Source organism: Schistocerca gregaria, chromosome 2 (genome assembly GCF_023897955.1).
Source record: "Schistocerca gregaria isolate iqSchGreg1 chromosome 2, iqSchGreg1.2, whole genome shotgun sequence".
Taxonomy (NCBI): Eukaryota; Metazoa; Arthropoda; class Insecta; order Orthoptera; family Acrididae; genus Schistocerca; species Schistocerca gregaria.
In genome coordinates, this window is record NC_064921.1 from 779,626,697 (window position 1) to 779,645,776 (window position 19,080).

Below are 19,080 nucleotides of genomic sequence, written 5' to 3' on the forward strand. Positions count from 1 at the left end.
GTAGGCATATGTCTTATGAACTCTCGCCATAAGTGGTCGGCATCTGCTGGCCCAAAATACTTACAATGTACATGATGAATGAATCAATACATGATATCATTTATTGACAAGTCAAAGTGGTCGAACATGGAGAAGAAGAAAGTATTTTCTGAATGAGGAGTGTGCATCAATTAGCATATTAAATGACTGGAGCTTTTTTTTTTAATATACAGAGAGGCTCACATGGATCCCTAGCTGCAAGCAGCTATCGACTGCTGTCACTTCTGGCGTTATATTGACTAAGTCTCTGAAATTATTTCCCCCCATTCTTCATGAGCAGTATTGGCAATGTATGTTATATACTTACCTTAAGCCTGGAAGTGGGGTTATGGAAGAATATGGTGTGAATAAATAAATACAAAGAGTCTCTTAAATTTATTTACTGATAATCCATTTTAGAAATATTTGTACATTTACTAGTGCATACATATAACTGCTGCTGCTGTTGTTGTTGCCATACATTTGCTTGAGTCTTAAAAGCTGGGCTCCCATATTCCTCGAGATTCCATATTGACTCCAACTTAAAGATGTCATGCAGTCACATAAGTTTTTCATGGCCTTGCACATAAACTATGCCATCTTTATGATTGTAGTTTGAGTGAGATTGCCTTATTTTCATATGACACTCTCTCAGAACCCATCACTTTCTGTAACGATGAGAAGTAAATCATGCAATGGTTTGACGAGTCATGGCACACTGTACTGTACTAAACGGTTTGGTCAAAGCAATGATTGTGGAACCCTTCGTTAATACTTGCACAGGGTTAGAGAAAACAGTGATTTCAAAATCTTTAAGCACAAAATGTCCACACTGGTCATAAATACACAGTATACTCGCAACGATATTTGCGCTCTGAGACATCACTGTGAGATATGCTTCACGTGGTTCAATAACTTTACACTTATACTACATAACAGTATATGTGGTTAAACAGTTATTGAAAATGGACAAGGAAAAGTGTAGGGAAGTAAAACAGGAGGATAAAAGTGAGGATACTCCCATTAACAGTGATAGTGAGCAGGACACAGAGGAGTCAGTTTGCTATTAGAAAAACAGTTAGAGAATGAGGATCTTGGGGATGAAACTTTTATGCTGTGAAGCCGATCTCAAATTAAGATGGAAAAAATAGATTTAGAGGACGAAGACAAAGGAGTAGAAAATAGCACTGAGTAAAATTGGCAACTGTCGATAGTTTTGTACACATTGCTGCACAGTATGAATACAAAGCTAATAGCACAAAACAAAAATACCAAAATTCTGAGTGTACAAATGCATGCACAGTCTAAAAACACTGAAAGTATAAGTGAAAAACTCGAAAACAGAACTAAAACTAGTCAGAAACAAACTGAATGAGCAAATGGAAAAAATAACCACAAGTTAAAAAAAAAAGTATACGACAAAATAGGATTCCTAACTGAGGAACTCATTAATATAAAGAAAGATGCAAAAACTTAAATGAAACTATTAATATAATTCATGTATAAATTGGTGACATTAATGACAGATTTGAAACTGAAATAGAGAAAATACAAGAACAGGTCGAACCTATGGTGGAATCGAAGGTTGAGGAAAAGGTTTCCCAGGTAAAGAAAGTAATGATTAAAGTAGACGAAGAACAGTTGTCTAAAATGAGAATAACTGTTCAAGAGGCTGAGAAAACTCTGGAGAACAAAGTAGAATGTTGCGAAGAGAAGTGTTGCAGTAATACTTCCAGTATACAGGAGAAAATTAGTGACAGAGAAAGATCAAGGGCAATAGTACTTATGTTGTAGACACAACAGCATACAACAAGATACTTGATGGCGAAGAAAAATTCGACCCTTATCGAAAACACAGTGGATTATCCACTGTAGACTTTATAAAGAACTGTGAACGGTTACTTCCTGAAAACTTTACAGATCTGGGAAAAGTAAACATTGTGATTAGTGGTTTAGCAGAAGATGGTAAACGATGTGGAATTAACATAACCAATGACGCAAAGACCTTCGGTGAACTCTGAAAACAATTACCAGAAGATTCCAAAAGGTATGAGGGTAGTAACCATCGAACTTCCTCTTCAGTTTTAGAAAAAGTAGTTGGAGAAGACCACTGGCGAGAGATCACAATAGCAGGAACAGCAATGGCAAGCAGAATAACCAGTATCAGGCTAATACTGTTAAAACAGGAAGTGGTAGAGGAAGATTTTCCTCTAACAATCGCGGAAGAGATAATAGGTCGCGAAATTATTCCATTAGAGAGGAGGAAAACTAATAACCGCGAACATTAGGGGTCAGATGAGTGCGGGAAGAAGATACAGTAGGCCCAAATGCAGGAAGAATTCTCTACACAGACAGAGAAGCTTTGATGCACTGCTTTACCGTATGGATGCATCGCTGGGCAGTAGCACTGCTGCGTCATGTGGTACAGAGTGTGAATCACATTTGGCTAGGACCAGGAGCGTTTTGTGTGCAGAGAAGCATCTGTGGCAAGCAATCATAGGAAGAGTAACTTCTATAGCAGTGCAGACTGAAAGTGACGTCACAGAGCCAGTCACAGAAGTGGGACGTCAATCAGCTGAGGCAGAAATAGTGAGTAGACTTAGCACCAAAGTAATTATAGGTATACATTGGCTGCAGAAGCAAAAAGTAATAATTAATGGTGCAAATAAAATAATTAGCATTATGAATGAAGAAGGTTATAGAACAATTAAAATCTTGAGATGTCCGTTAAAGAGCTAAAGTAACAAACAGTGCTAACCAAGGACCTATGCATAGCCTCAAACACGAAGATTACTTAGAGTTACTGTCTGTAGAACTGCATGGGCATCTACCAAAAACTACTGAAAATTTCACATGCATACTAATAATTTTAGACGTTTTTTTATTTTAAATTAATTAAACTTCAACCTCTCAGTAAAGCTACAGCTAAGGAAGTATTCAATAAAATACTAGAGTACTTTAATTAAAGAACAGTATCAAAAACAGTACTGTCTGACCATGGTCCACAGTTTATTGATAAATTTTGGTTATAAGGTATGGAACAAACGCGAGTACAAGTAACACACGTTTCAGCCTACCATCTATCCAGTAATCCCATGGAATGGCATATGCGAGAGTTAGGAAGACTATGTAGGATTTATTGTCACCAAAATCATAGAACTTGGGGAAAATTTATTCCAAAATTTGAAATAATCATGAATTTATTACTAAATGAATGAACTGGCCACACTCCTGAAGAAATTATGCTAGGTTCCAAAAGTAAAAGTTTAACAGGGGAAATATTAGAATAACCACCCAGCAAAGGGACAGATTTGGTTAGAAAAAAAATTGGTAAGGGAGTTAAATGTAGAAAAGCAGAAGTAAGAGCCAAAAGGAGCAATGAAAAATTGGAATTCGCAAAATTTAATATTGGTGAATTAGACCACGTGAAAGCTCATGAAAAATCCAGTGAGGTAAACCATGAAATACCCAAATTTAAATACTTTTATTAAGGTTCTTTTGAAATTATAGGGATACCACCACCAATTATAGGAATACCATGCCCAAATGCATATTTCCTGGTACATTCTAAATCCATAAAACAACTGGGAGTCAGAAACATATTTGATCTAAAGAAATATGTAGTAAGAAATGTGTAAGTGTAAAAACTCCAATAACTATTGATAATGGCAAATCTATATGTTGTATACAATATTGTTATACCTATGCTAATACCTGTCAAGTTGCCGGTTCTGAGGTACCTGAATATCAAATATGTCAAGGTAAAAAGGCAGCCAACAAGCAAAGTTATACAGAGTGTAATTAAGTAAAGTGGAAAATGGACTGCTTATAATTTTATTAAGAGGTGGCCAAAAAGTGCAATTTATGCAGTATGGTTCAGAGGAACTGCCACAGTACCCATACTAGGGCAGAGAGCTTTTTCAATAATACATAAAATTTTGTATAATTTATGTAAAAGTGTTTTCTAAGTAATGTGCGATTTTATGATACATTTTGTAATGGAATTCCAGTCAATAATGTCTGTATAATTTGTATAAGACTTAGAAAATATTTTCATGATGACAATGCTTGAAGATAGATGAACTGATGAAAAACCTTTTTCTTGTATATTTCAATTATGCTTACCTGTTAGGACACACAATTAAAACAGGGACATATATAACACTATTAATTAATCAGTCATCTAATTATGACCGAGCGAGGTGGCGCAGTGGTTAGCACACTGGACTCGCATTCGGGAGGACGATGGTTCAATCCCGTCTCTGGCCATCCTTATTTAGGTTTTCTGTGATTTCCCTAAATCGCTTCAGGCAAATGCCGGGATGGTTCCTTTGAAAGGGCACGGCCGATTTTCTTCCCAATCCTTCCCTAACCTGAGCTTGCGCTCTGTCTCTAATGACCTCGTTGTCGATGGGACGTTAAACACTAACCACCACCACCACCATCTAATTATAAAACTTTTGCCTTTCAAATTTTCATAATTAACTGTGATACACGAAGCGTGGTATATGTGACGTTACAGGGTTTTGCTAATGTATGTTTGTAAATTATGTAAAGAAATATGTGAAATGTATAATTTGCGAAGTAATATTTTGTCATGGATTAGTGAAATTAAAATGTTAGTATAATTAATTTTATACATTTGTGAAAGTTGTCATTTGTATAACATGGAACAATGTTTTGGATATGTGTTATGTTAAGGATGGTGTGCTTTTGTACTGTATGGAAGATATTGTGGGAAGTGTAAAAGGTCACTTGGGTTTTTTATACACTACCTGTAGAGCGAGTGGGAACAAGAAGAGACAATCAGTAGGCATAACTGAAAGAGGCAACATTCAGACAGAACAGGTGATGCCTTGCCTGTAAATTATGGGACAATAGCCTTGGATGACAACTGCTGAATTATTAGTGCTTTAGTAGAAATTGTTGGACTATGTTATGGAAGAGTTAAGCACTTCGTGCTTCAAGAAACTTATATGAAATTAACGATGTTAATATTCTACTCTCTTTGTGTTAATAAGTAAAGAGAAAGTGTGTAAATAAGCATTGTTAAAAAGATGAACTTGTCATGCATAAATACTGAGATTTTGCAGGTTTAGCTTTGAGTAAAGTGAAGATAAAGTTCTTCCAGTTATCAATGAAATTCAGTAAAAACAAAGAATTATAAAAGGAAAATTGCTTATATGATACAGTAACACTGAAGTAATATTGCAAATAAACCATGAATGATAATACAGAGTGACCACACCCTACCTTTGGCTTCTGATAGATCATTTATTAACCCTTTCAGGCCTGATTTTTTATTCACTTATAAAAAAAATGACTAACATAATTTTTACATTCAGTTGAGTCTCCTGACAAAATTTTTCAAAGAAAAAATTTCATATGATCTCTAGTCTTCTAGATATTTAATGTACAAAATTGTGTTCATCAGGTCTCGAGCTTCATGTCATACATTAAGGAGGTTAACAGTATGGATCAAGTATGTTAGTCTTTATTTTACTTTAAAATAGAAGAAACAATAAAAAAAATTCCAAATTACTCTTCTTATTTAAACAACAATGGTCAACACAATCATTTTAAGGTTTAGTATGAAACTGCAAAAAACAATTGCTGTGCTTTTGGAGACACGAATGCACTTTACATTTTCTGCACTGAGTTCTAGAATGCCCTGTACATTTTGGAAATTTGCAGTGACTTGGAGTTCCTTCATCATGAAAAGGCAAAAGGTCAATGGAACCAAACTGTAACTCTGTAGCTCGTCGTAATTATCCTCTTTTCCTTAGTATGACTCTCATGTCTGAAGCCAGTCCTTCATCAGACAGACGCCCCATCTTCTTTTCAGTGACTTTCTTCTGGCACAGTATCAATCCATCTGCTACCCTGATATGAAAGAAAAGTAGGTCCATTTGCTTCTTCTCTGGGATAGACAGGTAGTATGCATCTCATCAGTATTCCAACCAACTCTGCATGATGGCAAAGTCAACAGCACGAAAAATCATAAGGAAAGACCGTTTTCGAGATCTCACGAAAACTCTGTAGTAGCTTATCAATTGATCAAATAGATCCACGCGACTCATTGCATGATTATATCTTCTCACTATTTCAGGTCTTTCTACTTTCACATATTTATGGTGCTTTTGCCCCAATGCTCAACTTCATCTATTGAGCCTTTACCAACAAAGCTTGACCACAATACAACTGGCCTATTGCCTAACCACTTACACATGGTAATGTCATCAGAACTTGTGATTTCTTCACAGTAACCTCTGGTTTGTTTCATTATTGTTTTGTTATCTGAAAAAGGCAAGTTCTTTCCAAATCTGTTTTGACAGACAGTGCCTGCTGCATTGATGCCTTGAGATTTCAGAACTTCCACACAACATGAAGACTTTTTCCTCATGGAATTGGTTTCCCCTTGACATACTGCTTTGCAGAAACTTCCCAGTGAAAGTAGTAATTCCTTCATCCACACAAACATTCTCTTCTATAGGAAGTTCACTGCAGCATTTTTGAATGGCTGTGTAAATTGGCCTGTCTTTGTAAAATTTATCTTTATTTACAGGTGGCTTCTCCGGATTGTTCACCAAGTGTAAATTTGTTCCTAATTCAAAAAATCTGTCTCGTGACATGTTTTCCCAACACACATTTACCTTCAGGCTTATATCCCAATACATTCGTAATCTTGGAAATTTCAAAGTGCCAGTCAGTATATGCAAACCAAGTAGCACCTCTAGTTCTTGAGAAGTTCTCTGCTTGAATGACGATTTGCCTTGTTGTAATGCGCAAATATTAGTATGTGCTGCCAAGCTAGTGAACAAACCATCTGGTACACATCTTTTGAAATATTGTATTGGAGAACACAAGACAGATTCTTCAAAATTTGAAGCTTTGTATGTTTCTGCCATGGTACTTAGAGACTTGTGTTTCCATTTTATGGATTCTTAAGGTGTCACCAATATGATGTCAAACAGGCTATTCAATTCTAGGTTGTTTTCATTGTATAAAAAATTCATTTCAGCATCCACCACCTCTCCATCATCTTCGTCTTCAGGTATGGTGTCTCTACACACATCATTCATGCCCAATTTATCTACTCCAACATGATTCACTTTTTGTGGAGCTTGCATTTCAATAAGTGGTACAATGTCATTCTCATTTCCACTCAAACTAATGTCAGAAATGTCAATATTTTCAATTATGTCCATAATCAAGTCCCAATCTTTATCCACAGAAAGATATTCCTTACCCATATTTGTAAGTCAAAAGCCAGCAACATAAAATAAAATCATATGTACAGGTCAAGTTATTCTCCTCCTTGCTGCTGGTATTGAAATTACTGAAAAAAATAACACATATAACTACCATAGCCATGCAAATACAGCTGAGGCACATTATAGGTTACATTTCCTAATATACACCATTAAGGACCTGTTGTACACAAATGTGTACATTAAACTTTCTTGATACATAACACAAATATGAACTGAATGAAATTGCTGAAAATTCCACTGAAAGAATGTCTAATGTTTCCAAAAGAAGGAAACCACACAAAACATTCATTAACAAAACCCAGAATGTGACTATTATAGCTATAAAGTCAATGAGTAATGGCTTCCCACCAAGAGATACCACCAGAGAGTATATTTTACTATGTGGTTCACAGACTGCTCACAAGAGAGCAGCAGCTGCTGGAGCATAGCTAAAAGAAACATACACAAATGTGCACAGTGAGTTTGGATGCACCTGACATTTCATGTCAGCGAAATATTAGTGAACAAATTTTATGTACACAATTGTGACCACCAGGTCTGAAAGGGTTAAGAGAAAGATATAAACAAAGTATCTTCCTAAATTTGAATATGTGTATTACGCTATTAGGACTTTTAGGTATGTAAATTGTTGGTTATACAAAATGCAAGCATAGAAGTCTCCCCTGGCCAATTTTTTAGCACATTGCGATGATAAAAAATCAACACTATATATGTATGTGGGTGTAGTGCCTAAAAGATTCCTGTGTCTTTCTCAGAACCAAATCTTGAAATATTTGTTAAGTTATGTTAGGGAACAGTAGGAAAATACGCCAAATTTAGTTCTGCTTTTATGAAACTTAACCATTCCTTTGCCTAGACAGGCTGGCGACTGTAAATACATTAGACACTTAATTAATTTAGCACAGAAAGATCCTTGATTCAGTATTATTCCATTTTTACTGTGTTTCTTTCTAAATCTAGAAAACTTACAGGAAAAGGAACTAATAGTCTGATTTCCATATCCACTAGTCATAAATCATGGTCAAATCCAGTAAAAAGGGAAAGTAAGCATGTATGTATACTGTATGCAGAACTCCCTGTGTAATAGTGTTATTTGTGCTTTTCCCATAACAGGACCATTTGTTCCGTTGGGGTATAGTTTTATAAGTGTGATCCTTTTTCTATGGTGCAACAGATCAATGCTCATAGAAATCCACGGGGAAATGGAGCCCACGAGTGGGGGAAAAAGTGTGTTGTATTGAGAACTGTGTAGTAGTGGTAGTGTGTGTTCTTAAAAGGCTATGAAGACTTACATGACAATGAGCATTTGGACAGGCCACAGTCTTCTGGGATCACTATGGACTGCTCCTGCTGGATTTCATGCCACTAGGAGCAACCATCAATACTGACAGCCACTCTTCTACTCTGTCTGTTCTATGTTGTCATGACTGTGGGCTGCCTTCAGAAAGAAGTGCGGAGGTATTCTCAATGTGGACAATGTGGTTATCCCCCACGACAATGCAAGGCCGTGTGTGGCAGTCAGAATCACTGACAAGTTCTAGTCATTTTACTGCACGAGTCTGGACCTCGCCCTTAGTGATTAGCACTAATTTTGCATTTACCGAAGCAGCATCTACCAGAAGTGCCAATCCATTCAGTTGTATATGCAATACATGCTCCAGTACACAAAATTGCTAGGAGAATCAACACCATCTTGAAGAAGAAGCTGAAATACAAAAGGAAATATAGCATTAAGAACAGTTTAGATTTAGTTAACAAGTTAACGGATGTTAAGGTTCCAACAAATGCAAAATCAGTCTCTTGCGCATAGCTTGTTCACATGTATTCCAGTGCAAGACTGTATAGATATTGTGTCACATTAATTATATTCACACAACATAAAACTAGAAGAGCAGCTGAGCATTGTTAGTACAGTAGAATGTTGTTTAAAGCAAAATTATTTCTGCTTTCAAGGGCGCTAGTATCAGCAAACACATGGTCTGGCAATGGGCTCACCTTTATCCCCCTTACTAGCAGAAATGTTTGTGGACAAGAGAGAACCAATGGCAAAACATGTTGTGTGTTGGTACAGATATGTAGATGGTATACTTCGTATGTGTAAGGGTTCCAACAGACAACTCCATAAATTTGTGGAAAATATGAACCAGTGGCACTCTAACATAAAGGTCAGCATGCAGTTGTGGGGTCCCAACATAAATTTCCTGTACATTAACTTAAAGATAGAAAACAGTAAACCTAAATTTACTGAAAAAGATTCCTGTATTGACACTTTCATCCTGGCTTCCTCTCTACATCCTACAACCTAAAAACTTGCAGTATTCCATCACATGATCCACTGTCTCCTTTCTATCCCTATGTCCTAAGAAGACTTTGACCAGGAACTTAACACAATAAAAACAATAGCCATAAATAATCAATTTACCCCAACACCATTCATAAAATTTTAGGTAAAAAGATGGAGAAGCAAGCCAGGTCCCTACTGTTCCCAATAAAAACACAAGCAGGAAAAGAAATGGTGCAGATTACCTTTTATAGAGAAACATCAAATAGCATAATTAACATCTTGAAGGGAAAGGGTTTGTCTTGTTTTTCTATGTGCCTCAGACAATAGGTAGTTCCCTGTTCAATGCAAAAGACAAACAACCAGCTATCACAAAAAGTGGTGTTTATAAAATCACATGCTGGGAGTGTCAGTCTTGCAACATTGGACAGACAGGGAGATCAGTCTGTACCAGGGTTACGGAACATCACAGAAGCTGGAGACTGAGGAAGCCTCATTCACCCTTTGCAGAACATTTCTTGAACAATAATCACAAATACTCAATAGACGTACAAGTCCTACAGACAGAGGAAAAGGGGACCAAACTCGATCAATTAGAAATTTTAGAAATTAAAGAAACAGATGTGTACATCCCCACGCTTATTACTAAATGAGCAAACCCAATTCAGTTATTCACCCCTTTTTGATGAGACCACAACCCCAGGATAAAAGCAAAACTTTGGACCCCAATCCATTGTAGTTAAAAATATCTTAGCTGATGCATAACTTTAGTCTGACCGTTATAGTATAAATGGTGAATGTGTAATAATCAATGTAATTTGTTGAAAAATGGTCATTGATGTAAGTCTACATTAAGTTATGGATCGATATGTAAGAAGTTGAGATTATCTTTGCCTTGTCATAATGTTTACCTATCTGTTACCTTTGGGAATCAGTAATGTACTTGAAAATGGGCGTATAACGTGAAACCTACGTTGTGCAATAACATTAATAATAAATTGTGAAACAAGGCTAAAACAGTACAGTGTTTGTTTGGTTATCGTATATTTTTAACAGTAGTCTATTTGTGACATTTTCCAGATTATTTATTGCCAGGAACTCTCTGCTTCATTTTTTCAGGAATAAGCTGATGAAAACCTTAAAAAGAAATTGAAAATTAAAATCAAAGTAGATAAGCCTACACCAAGCTCTGTGATAAACCAGGAATAATACTAGGATGCATGCAACTGCTGCTTTTATTTATTCGTTCATCTGTCACACAGGAGATCTAATTTGGTACACTGTACTTGTCAAAATGTAAGTGTGCATAATAAGAAATATGTATATATGAAGGGTACACAGGAATAACGAATAAAGCCCATTAAAATGTAATGTTTTGTTGATAATGCCATCTTATAGAGGGAGATGGAAGTAGCGTACTTTAATGTGGTAAGGTTCTTTCTTTTTGTGAAAACGACCTGAGTTTAGAAAAAACTGTTTTGATGTACCTGAGAAGAAACGATCAAGGTCCACCTGGTGCAGAGGAGGAACGATTGAGATCCACTTTCTTCTCAGAGCTTTTTTCTTTTCATTTTATAATGCTGTAGCTTCATATTACTGGCTTTCCAACAATGGTTGCCAGTCACACACATTGTAAACGAAGTTCGAAAGGAATTCAGTACTAACGCATAGACCGATATAAAACGCTGTCACGTTGTGCATCCATAGTAGGCAGGAAAGGGATTTTTTTTCTTCGGTAAGTTGAGCACAAACACTCATGTGTTACTGTTATCGAGACAGTGCATGACGTAGTTTCTTAAGGGGAATGAAGGCATCACAACAGTATATCGGAGAAAAAAGATGAACATTCCCGTCCCGTGCAGAATATTAGTACTAGGAAAAGTAAAGTTCTGTGTGTATTTCTGATTCTTCAAAAAAGTTATGGGCTATGAGTCACGCTACAGGTGACGTTTACAAGTGATTACGATTGAGATGTTTTCAGAATGTTCCATTTATTGAAAGGAATATATTAATGAAGGAATTCAATCAAATGGCTTCCTATGATCCACAAAACTCACTTGACTGTACTTAACAAGTGTAAATCCTGTGATGTGAAGAAGAGCAAAGAAAAGTCCAGATGAAGCTGTACGTCATGATTTTTCCGACGTATATAAGGTGCGTATTAATAGGGAATTAGAGATGAACAAATACAGGATGTTCAGGTACGTCAACTTACCAGCATTCTTGATATTGCATGGCAAGACGTCGTATTAGTCTTTAAAAAGCGAATGGGTACCACAGGGAAAGCACATTACTGAAGGTAATCAGTTGGTTTCAATTCCCAACAGCTCTCCTGATATTGTTCCCAGAACGGCTGTTGCATTTTGTCAAGAAATATAAAACAAATTTGCTGTTTCTGTTGTACTGCATTTAAAAATCAGTAGCAATATAATGTCAGGTTTTCTCGCCACCAACTACGTATAAGAAGTAGCTGGAAGGTGCCTAGGATGTTAATTACCTTAAGCGAATAAAAGCAAAATTTTTTTGCATCGGCCGGGAATCGAACCCGGGCCGCCCGCGTGGCAGGCGAGCATTCTACCACTGAACCACCGATGCTTGATACTTGCGAGTCACCTGCTTTTGTATAAGGTGCTGGCTGGGCCGGGAGATGCTTCCTCTCTGTACCTATCGTAACGTGTCCGTTAATAACGCTTTGGTCAAAGTCCATAGTGTCAAATCTTCTGTTAACACATATGAATTGTGAGAGAGTCCAATGGCATGTCTTCAAATAACCAACACACTACGCAAAACAAACCACTGACGCCGAACCAGTACCAATGGGAATGCCGACCGATATAGGTACACTTTTTTACAGGACAGCACCGGACATCGGCGAAAAGGGAGGGGAGAGGCACTTTTACCGGAGCGGTGAGCTTACCGAATTCGTTTGCTGAAACAAGAACTCAGAAATTAAAAAAAAGGCACAAGTTATATGGGTTTGGAACAGCAAGGGCTAAAACCAATCTAAGTAATTAGCGGTATAAAATATGTTAATCGTGGCTAACGTAGGAAGAAAATTCAGCTTCGTAACGAAAGTCACTTTCTCTGAAAAAGGTTTTGCTGTTGCCAGAGTATGAATCTAATACTAACCTTTAACACATGAAACTGCAGAATATCTTGGCAAAATTCTTGCCGGTTTAGAAGGAACTCACGGGTCATTAAGCTGAAATTTTATACAGGTAACCACAGAATTTTCGCATTCTTAATGTTTATTGCGACGAAATTATTTTCACTTTCAATTTTTTTTTAAACCATACCAGAGGAAAACATAACACTACACCAAACAAACTGAAGGATTGTTACCCATGCAACAGCCAAGATCGCATAAAATATCATTTTTATTTAAGACAATCCATTTCAACAGACTATGCTGTCATCTTCAGCTCTTAAAATCCTTTTGTTGTACATGTCATTGTACATCGCACACAAGACGTCAATTGGATAAAAATAGCACACCGTAAAAGGTTTTTATCCACTTGACATCTTGTGCGTGATGTCAGCGTAAAATGAACATGTTTTACAACAAGAAGATTTTAAGACCTGGAGATGGCAGCATAGTCTGTTGAAACCGACTGTCTTAAACTAAAAAAGATGTTTTGGCTGTTGAATGGTTTTTAACAATTAAACCGCTCGCCCTTCAGCTCACCAGATGAAGAAAAAAACCTTTTTCAAGAACGTCAGCGTAGTTTATACGGTCATCGAGAGGCTGCAAATCACATCATGGCAAACGGTTTTATTTTTCGAAAGTTACACCATCTGTGCTCACAGATACATCTTCCGGGTAAAATTGTTCCTCGTGCGGATTTTATCAACCTCCAGGAAGCGACCGGCCAAACACAGTGGCCATCAATTCCCACAAAGACGCCCGCTCTGTTTGTTGCTCAGTGGAATCACAACAGTAGTTCGCTGTTTGTGAACACAGAGAAGCGTTATTGCCTTGCTGATTATATATCTTGTTTTACGTGGCAGAGCACTTGGCCCGATAGATTAAGAATATGTATACTACCACTACGGGCTTCGTAGGACAGAGCCATACTATACTTCAAGTATGTATACATATTCTTAATCTATCGGGCCAAGTGCATTAGTCGAAAAGAGAAATACCATTTTATGCAGCAGGAGAAAAGAAACAAGTTTGAAATTTCAAGGTTAAAAATATGTCCACTCCAGGAATTTGGACCTACCAACAATTCCAGATCACGAATTCTGCACTTCAGATGACATGGTTGTGCCATAATGTGACAAACTGAAGACAGGAGGGCAGGCCAATCAGAGGGTGGTTTTGGGAGATGATCCACATTCATTGTCTGGGGGTATACTGGCCCTGAGTTACGATGTATCCAATAAATGTAGCTTACAAAGCATAACTGCTTCAATTTAATTTATGTAGGGCAGGAGTAGGGCAGCAGCCTCTTCAGTAGTTCCACACGCAACAGTTTGGATGATTGACTGACCTGGACCTGTGACATCAACCGAACAGCCTTGCTGTGCTGCTACTGCAAATGGCTGAAAGCAAGGGGAAGCTACAGCCATAATTTTTTTCTGAGGGTATGCAACTTTACTGTATGGTTGATAATGATGTCTTCGGTAAAATATTTTGCAGGTAAAATAGTCCCCCTTTTGGATCTCCGAGTGGGGACTACACAGGACAACGTTATAGGGAGAAACAAAACTGGCATTCTATGGATCAAAGCGTGGAATGTCACATCCTTAATTGGGCAGGTAGGTTAGAAAATGTAAAATGGGAAATGGACAGGGTAAAATTGGATACATCAGGATTTAGTGAAGTTCGGTCAGTGACAGGAGGAACAAGACTTCTGGTCAGGTGAATATAGGTTTATAAATACAAAATCCAGTAAGGGTAATGCAGGATTAGGTTTAATAATGAATACAAAAACAGGAACATGGATAAGCTCTTCGAACAGCCTAGCGAACACATTATTGCAGCCAAGATAGACACGAAACCCACACCTACCATAGTAGTACAAGTTTATTTGCCAACTAGCTTCGCAGATGATGAAGAGATTGGAGAAATGTACGTTGCGATTAAAGAAATTATTCAGATAGTTAAGGGAGACAAAAATTTAATAGTCATGGGGTGTCTATTGTAGGAAAAGGAAGAGAAGGAAAAGTAGCAGGCGACTAGGGGAGAGGGGTGAGGAATGAGAGAGGATGCCACCTGACAGAATTTTGCACAGAGCATAACTTAATCATAGCTAACACTTGGTTTGAGAATCATGAAAGAAGGTTGTATATGTGGAAGAGGCATGGAGACACTGGAAGGTTTCAGATAGACCATATAATGGTACAGCAGAGATTTAGGAACCATGTTTTAAGTTGCAAGACATTTCCAGTCACAGATGTGGACTCCGACAACAATTTATTGGTTATGAACTGTAGATCAAAACTGAAGAAACTGCAAAAAGGTAGTAATTCAATGAGATGGGACCTGGATAACCTGAAAGAACCAGAGGTTGCAGAGTGTTTCAGAGAGAACATTACAGAACGGTTGACAGGAATGGGGGGAAGAAATATATTAGAAGAATAATGTATAGCTCCGAGACATGAAATAGTGAAGGCAGCAGAGGATCAAGTAGGTAAGAAGATGAGTGCTAATACAAATGCTTGGGTAACAGAAGAGATATTGAATTTAATTGATGAAAGGAGAAAATATAAAAATGCTGTAAATGAAGCAAGCGAAAAGGAATACAAGTGTCTCAAAAATGAGATCGACAGGAAGTGCAAAATAGCTAAGCAGGGATGGCTAGAAAACAAATGTAAGGATGTAGAAGCCTATATCACTATGGTAAGATAGATACTGCCTGTAGGAAAAGTAAAGAGCCCTTTGGAGAAAAGAGAACAACCTATATGAATGTCAAGAGCTCTGATGGAAAACCAATCCAAAGCAAAGAAGGGAAGGGAAGGAGTATATAGAGGGCCTGTACAAGAGTGATGTGTTGGGAGGAATATTATGGGAATGAAAGAGGATGTAGATGAAGATGAAATGAGAGATATGATACTGTGTGAAGAATTTGACAGAGCACTGCAAGACCAAGTCGAAACAAGGCCCTGGGAGTAGACAACATTCCATTAGAACTACTTGTAGTGTTGGGAGAGCCATCCATGGTAAAACTCTTCCATCTGGTGAGCAAGATGTAAGAGACAGGCGAAATACCTGCTGAGTTCAAGAAGAATATAATAATTTTAATCCCAAAGAAAGCAGGTGTTCACATGTGAAAATTACTGAACTATCAATATAATAAAGGGAAACATTCCACATGGGAAAAATATATCTAAAAACAAAGATGATGTGACTTACCAAACGAAAGCACTGGCAGGTCGATAGACGCACAAACAAACACAAACGTACACACAAAATTCAAGCTTTCGCAACCAATGGTTGCTTCTTCAGGAAAGAGGGAAGGAGAGGGAAAGACAAAAGGATGTAGGTTTTAAGGGAGAGGGTAAGGAGTCATTCCAACCCCGGGAGCGGAAAGACTTCCATTAAGGGGAAAAAAGGACTGGTATACACTCGCCCACACACACACACACACACACACACACACACACACACACACACACACACATCCATCCGCACATAAACAGACACAAGCAGAGTCTGCGTTGAGAAGAAACTTTCAAGAGAGCATGCCAAGTTTCCCTTCTCATTTCTTTGGCAGCGTCCATAGGAAGGTTGGTTGCTTGCTTGGTTGGTTTAAAAGAGGGGTGGGAGGGACCAAACTGCGAGGTCATTGGTCCCTTGTTCCTGGTAAAATAATTACACAAGGGAAAGAAGAAATGAAAGGAGATGTATAACACAATAACAGGAGAAAGGAAGAAACAGAAGAATGACAGAAGAAAACCAATACTACTATGGACAAAACAGGAAAAGAAAACCAGAGAGAGAAGCAAGAAACAGGTAGAAGGGATAAAAACAAGAGAGCAGATAACCGTGACTGGCTGACCACGAGAATAAAAAGGAAACGTCAGCCACTATGTGACACATTAAAACATCCAGCCTAAAAGCATTAGATTGGTGAACACAAAGAAACAAAGGTCATGGGCAAAAACTTACATAGAATGATAAAACCCACCGTCACGTATAAAACGTAAAACTAAATTAGCTGATGAGGGGTCAGATAAAATTAATGGCAACAAGTCTGGTAACTGAAGACCCTGTCGCAGGGCACCCAAAGGAGGACAGCTCACCAAGGACAGCCGGGCACTGCACCGACACTGAGGTGGGTCATTGCAGCGCAGGAGGTAACTGTGTGTCACCCAAGCGTGTCCAATGCGGAGCCACCACAGAGTCCCTGTAGGAGGCCCATGTGGAGGTCTTCCACATATATGTAGTCTCCTTAATGGCACACAGTTTGTATTGCTTACTGAAGTTATGCCATTCCGTCTCCCAAAGCCGCAAAACCTTGCGGTGTATTACTGAACACCCATCAGTTGCAGAGAAGCCAATCTCCATAAGCGGTTTCCAGACAGCCTGTTTGGCCAGCCTGTCGGCAGGTTCATTGCCTGAGGTCCAAACACCACTGAACAACTGGACCATTCCAGGGCATAGATGGACTCCTGGATGGTCGCTACTAAAAGATGATGAGGGTAGTACTGGTCGATAGCTTGTAGGCTGCTCAAGGAGTCAGTACACGAAAGAAACGACTCCCCCGGGCGGGCATGAACGGATTTGCTGGAGAGCACAAGACACCGCTACCAGCTCGGCAGTGAAAACACTGCACCCATCAGGCAAGGAATGCTGTTCAGTGTGTCCTCCATGGACATATGCAAAGCCGACATGATCATCAGCCATCAAGCCATCAGTGTAAACCACTTCGTGGCCTCGGTACATGTCAAGAATTGAGAGGAAGGGGCAGCAGAGAGCCGCGAAGTTAACTGAGTCCTTAGGGCCATGTGAAAGATCCAGGTGAAGCTGTGGCCTAGGTGTACACCATGGGCGTGTACATGAATGGACCTCAAATATAGGTGGTAAAGGCAAGGACTTTAGTTCGGAAAGAAGGGATTGGACACTAACTGCAATTGGAAGCTCCGACCTGGGCCTCAGATGCAGGAGAGAACTGCTATGGGTCGGAAAAGGAGATGGTAACTCAGATGTGCAGGAGAACTACGAATGTGTGCAACATAACTAGGCAGCAGTTGTGCATGCCTAACCTGCAATGGAGGGACTCCGGCCTCCACCAGGATGCTGGTCACCAGATTCATCCTAAAACCTCCTGTTACTAGGCGAATGCAACAGTGGTGCACTGGGTCAAGTATATGCAATGCTGAGGGTGCCACCGAACCATAAACCAGACTCCCATAGTCAAAACGGGATTGAACAAGGGCTGTGTAGAGTTGCAGCAGTGTAGTGCAATCTGCACCCCAGTTGGTGTTGGTAAGGCACATTGAGGTACTGTCAGTACTTCCACTTAAGCTGATGCAGGTCAGAAAGCCAAGTCAATCAGGCATCGAAAACCAGTCCTTGGAACTGATATGTCTCTATTACAGTGAGTGGATTATCAGTAAGGTAAAGTTCTCGTTCCAGATGAATGGGATGACATTCACAGAAGTCTATAACACACAACTTCGTGCCCAAAAACTTGAAACCGTGGGCTAGAGCCCATTACTGCGCCTCGTGGATGGGGTCGTTTAGCTTCTCCAACACCGCTCACGAAACTCAGAGGTTCTGACTTGGTGTAGGTACAAAATTGAGTCCTTTAACAAAAACAGACAGCGTCACAGTGTCCAAATTCTTCTGACAGCACTGCCATGGGCAGCCCCTTGTCTCCCCTTATGGAGGAGAGAGCACTTGAATCAGCAGTTTCTAAACCAACTGTTTTGTGGAGTTACGTGGATGATACTTCCGTAATGTGGCCTCACTGAGATGATAAGTTAATGGAGTCATCTTAACTCCTCTCATGAGAACATTCGATTTACTATGGAATTAGAGAAAGATGTTTGTCTCCCATTCCTGGATGCTTTCGTTAAGACAGAAAAGTGATGGCTCTGCGAGACATTCTGCTTACCGTATGCCCATTCACACTGAGTTGTATTTGCACTCCACAAGTTGCCATCACCCATCCCAAACCATGAGTGTGCTTAAACCCTTGTACATAGGGCCCATAGTGTGTCAGATGCAGGTAGTTTAGCTAAAGAGCCAGGAACATTTAAGGACAGTGTTCAGAGACAATGGATATTCAATCTGGCAAATTAGCAGGGCATGCTCAGCTAAAAGCAAGAACCAGGATGTGGATAGAGGAGCATGTGTCAGCCAAGTCCCTAGCTTTTCTTCCCTCTGTTGGAGATATGTCCTTCAGAACAGCAAGAATCCTTAATAGCTCTCAGGTGAAAGTGATTTTCCACCCACCAATCAAAATTTCGGACCTGGTGGGATCAGTGAAGGATAATTTATTATTGTGGAAGGCAGGAATTTACAAAATACCTTGCAAATATGGTATGGCCTATATT

At 38.9% G+C, this 19,080-nt stretch overlaps 1 long non-coding RNA gene and 1 other non-coding gene across 3 annotated transcripts; both read right to left on the reverse strand.

The window, feature by feature from the left end:
• Nucleotides 1-402: 402 nt before the first annotated feature.
• On the reverse strand, nucleotides 403-12,437 carry LOC126335029 (uncharacterized). 2 transcript variants are annotated; one of them, XR_007564802.1, is made up of 3 exons: nucleotides 12,071-12,437; nucleotides 8,909-8,997; nucleotides 403-686 (listed from the first exon to the last, which is right to left on the reverse strand). It is a non-coding gene; the product is annotated as an uncharacterized LOC126335029 (long non-coding RNA). The 2 variants fall into 2 exon arrangements; XR_007564801.1 differs by having other exon boundaries at nucleotides 410-686; nucleotides 12,187-12,437.
• Nucleotides 12,098-12,168, reverse strand: Trnag-gcc (transfer RNA glycine (anticodon GCC)). The gene has a single exon. It is a non-coding gene; the product is annotated as a tRNA-Gly (tRNA).
• Nucleotides 12,438-19,080: the final 6,643 nt, after the last annotated feature.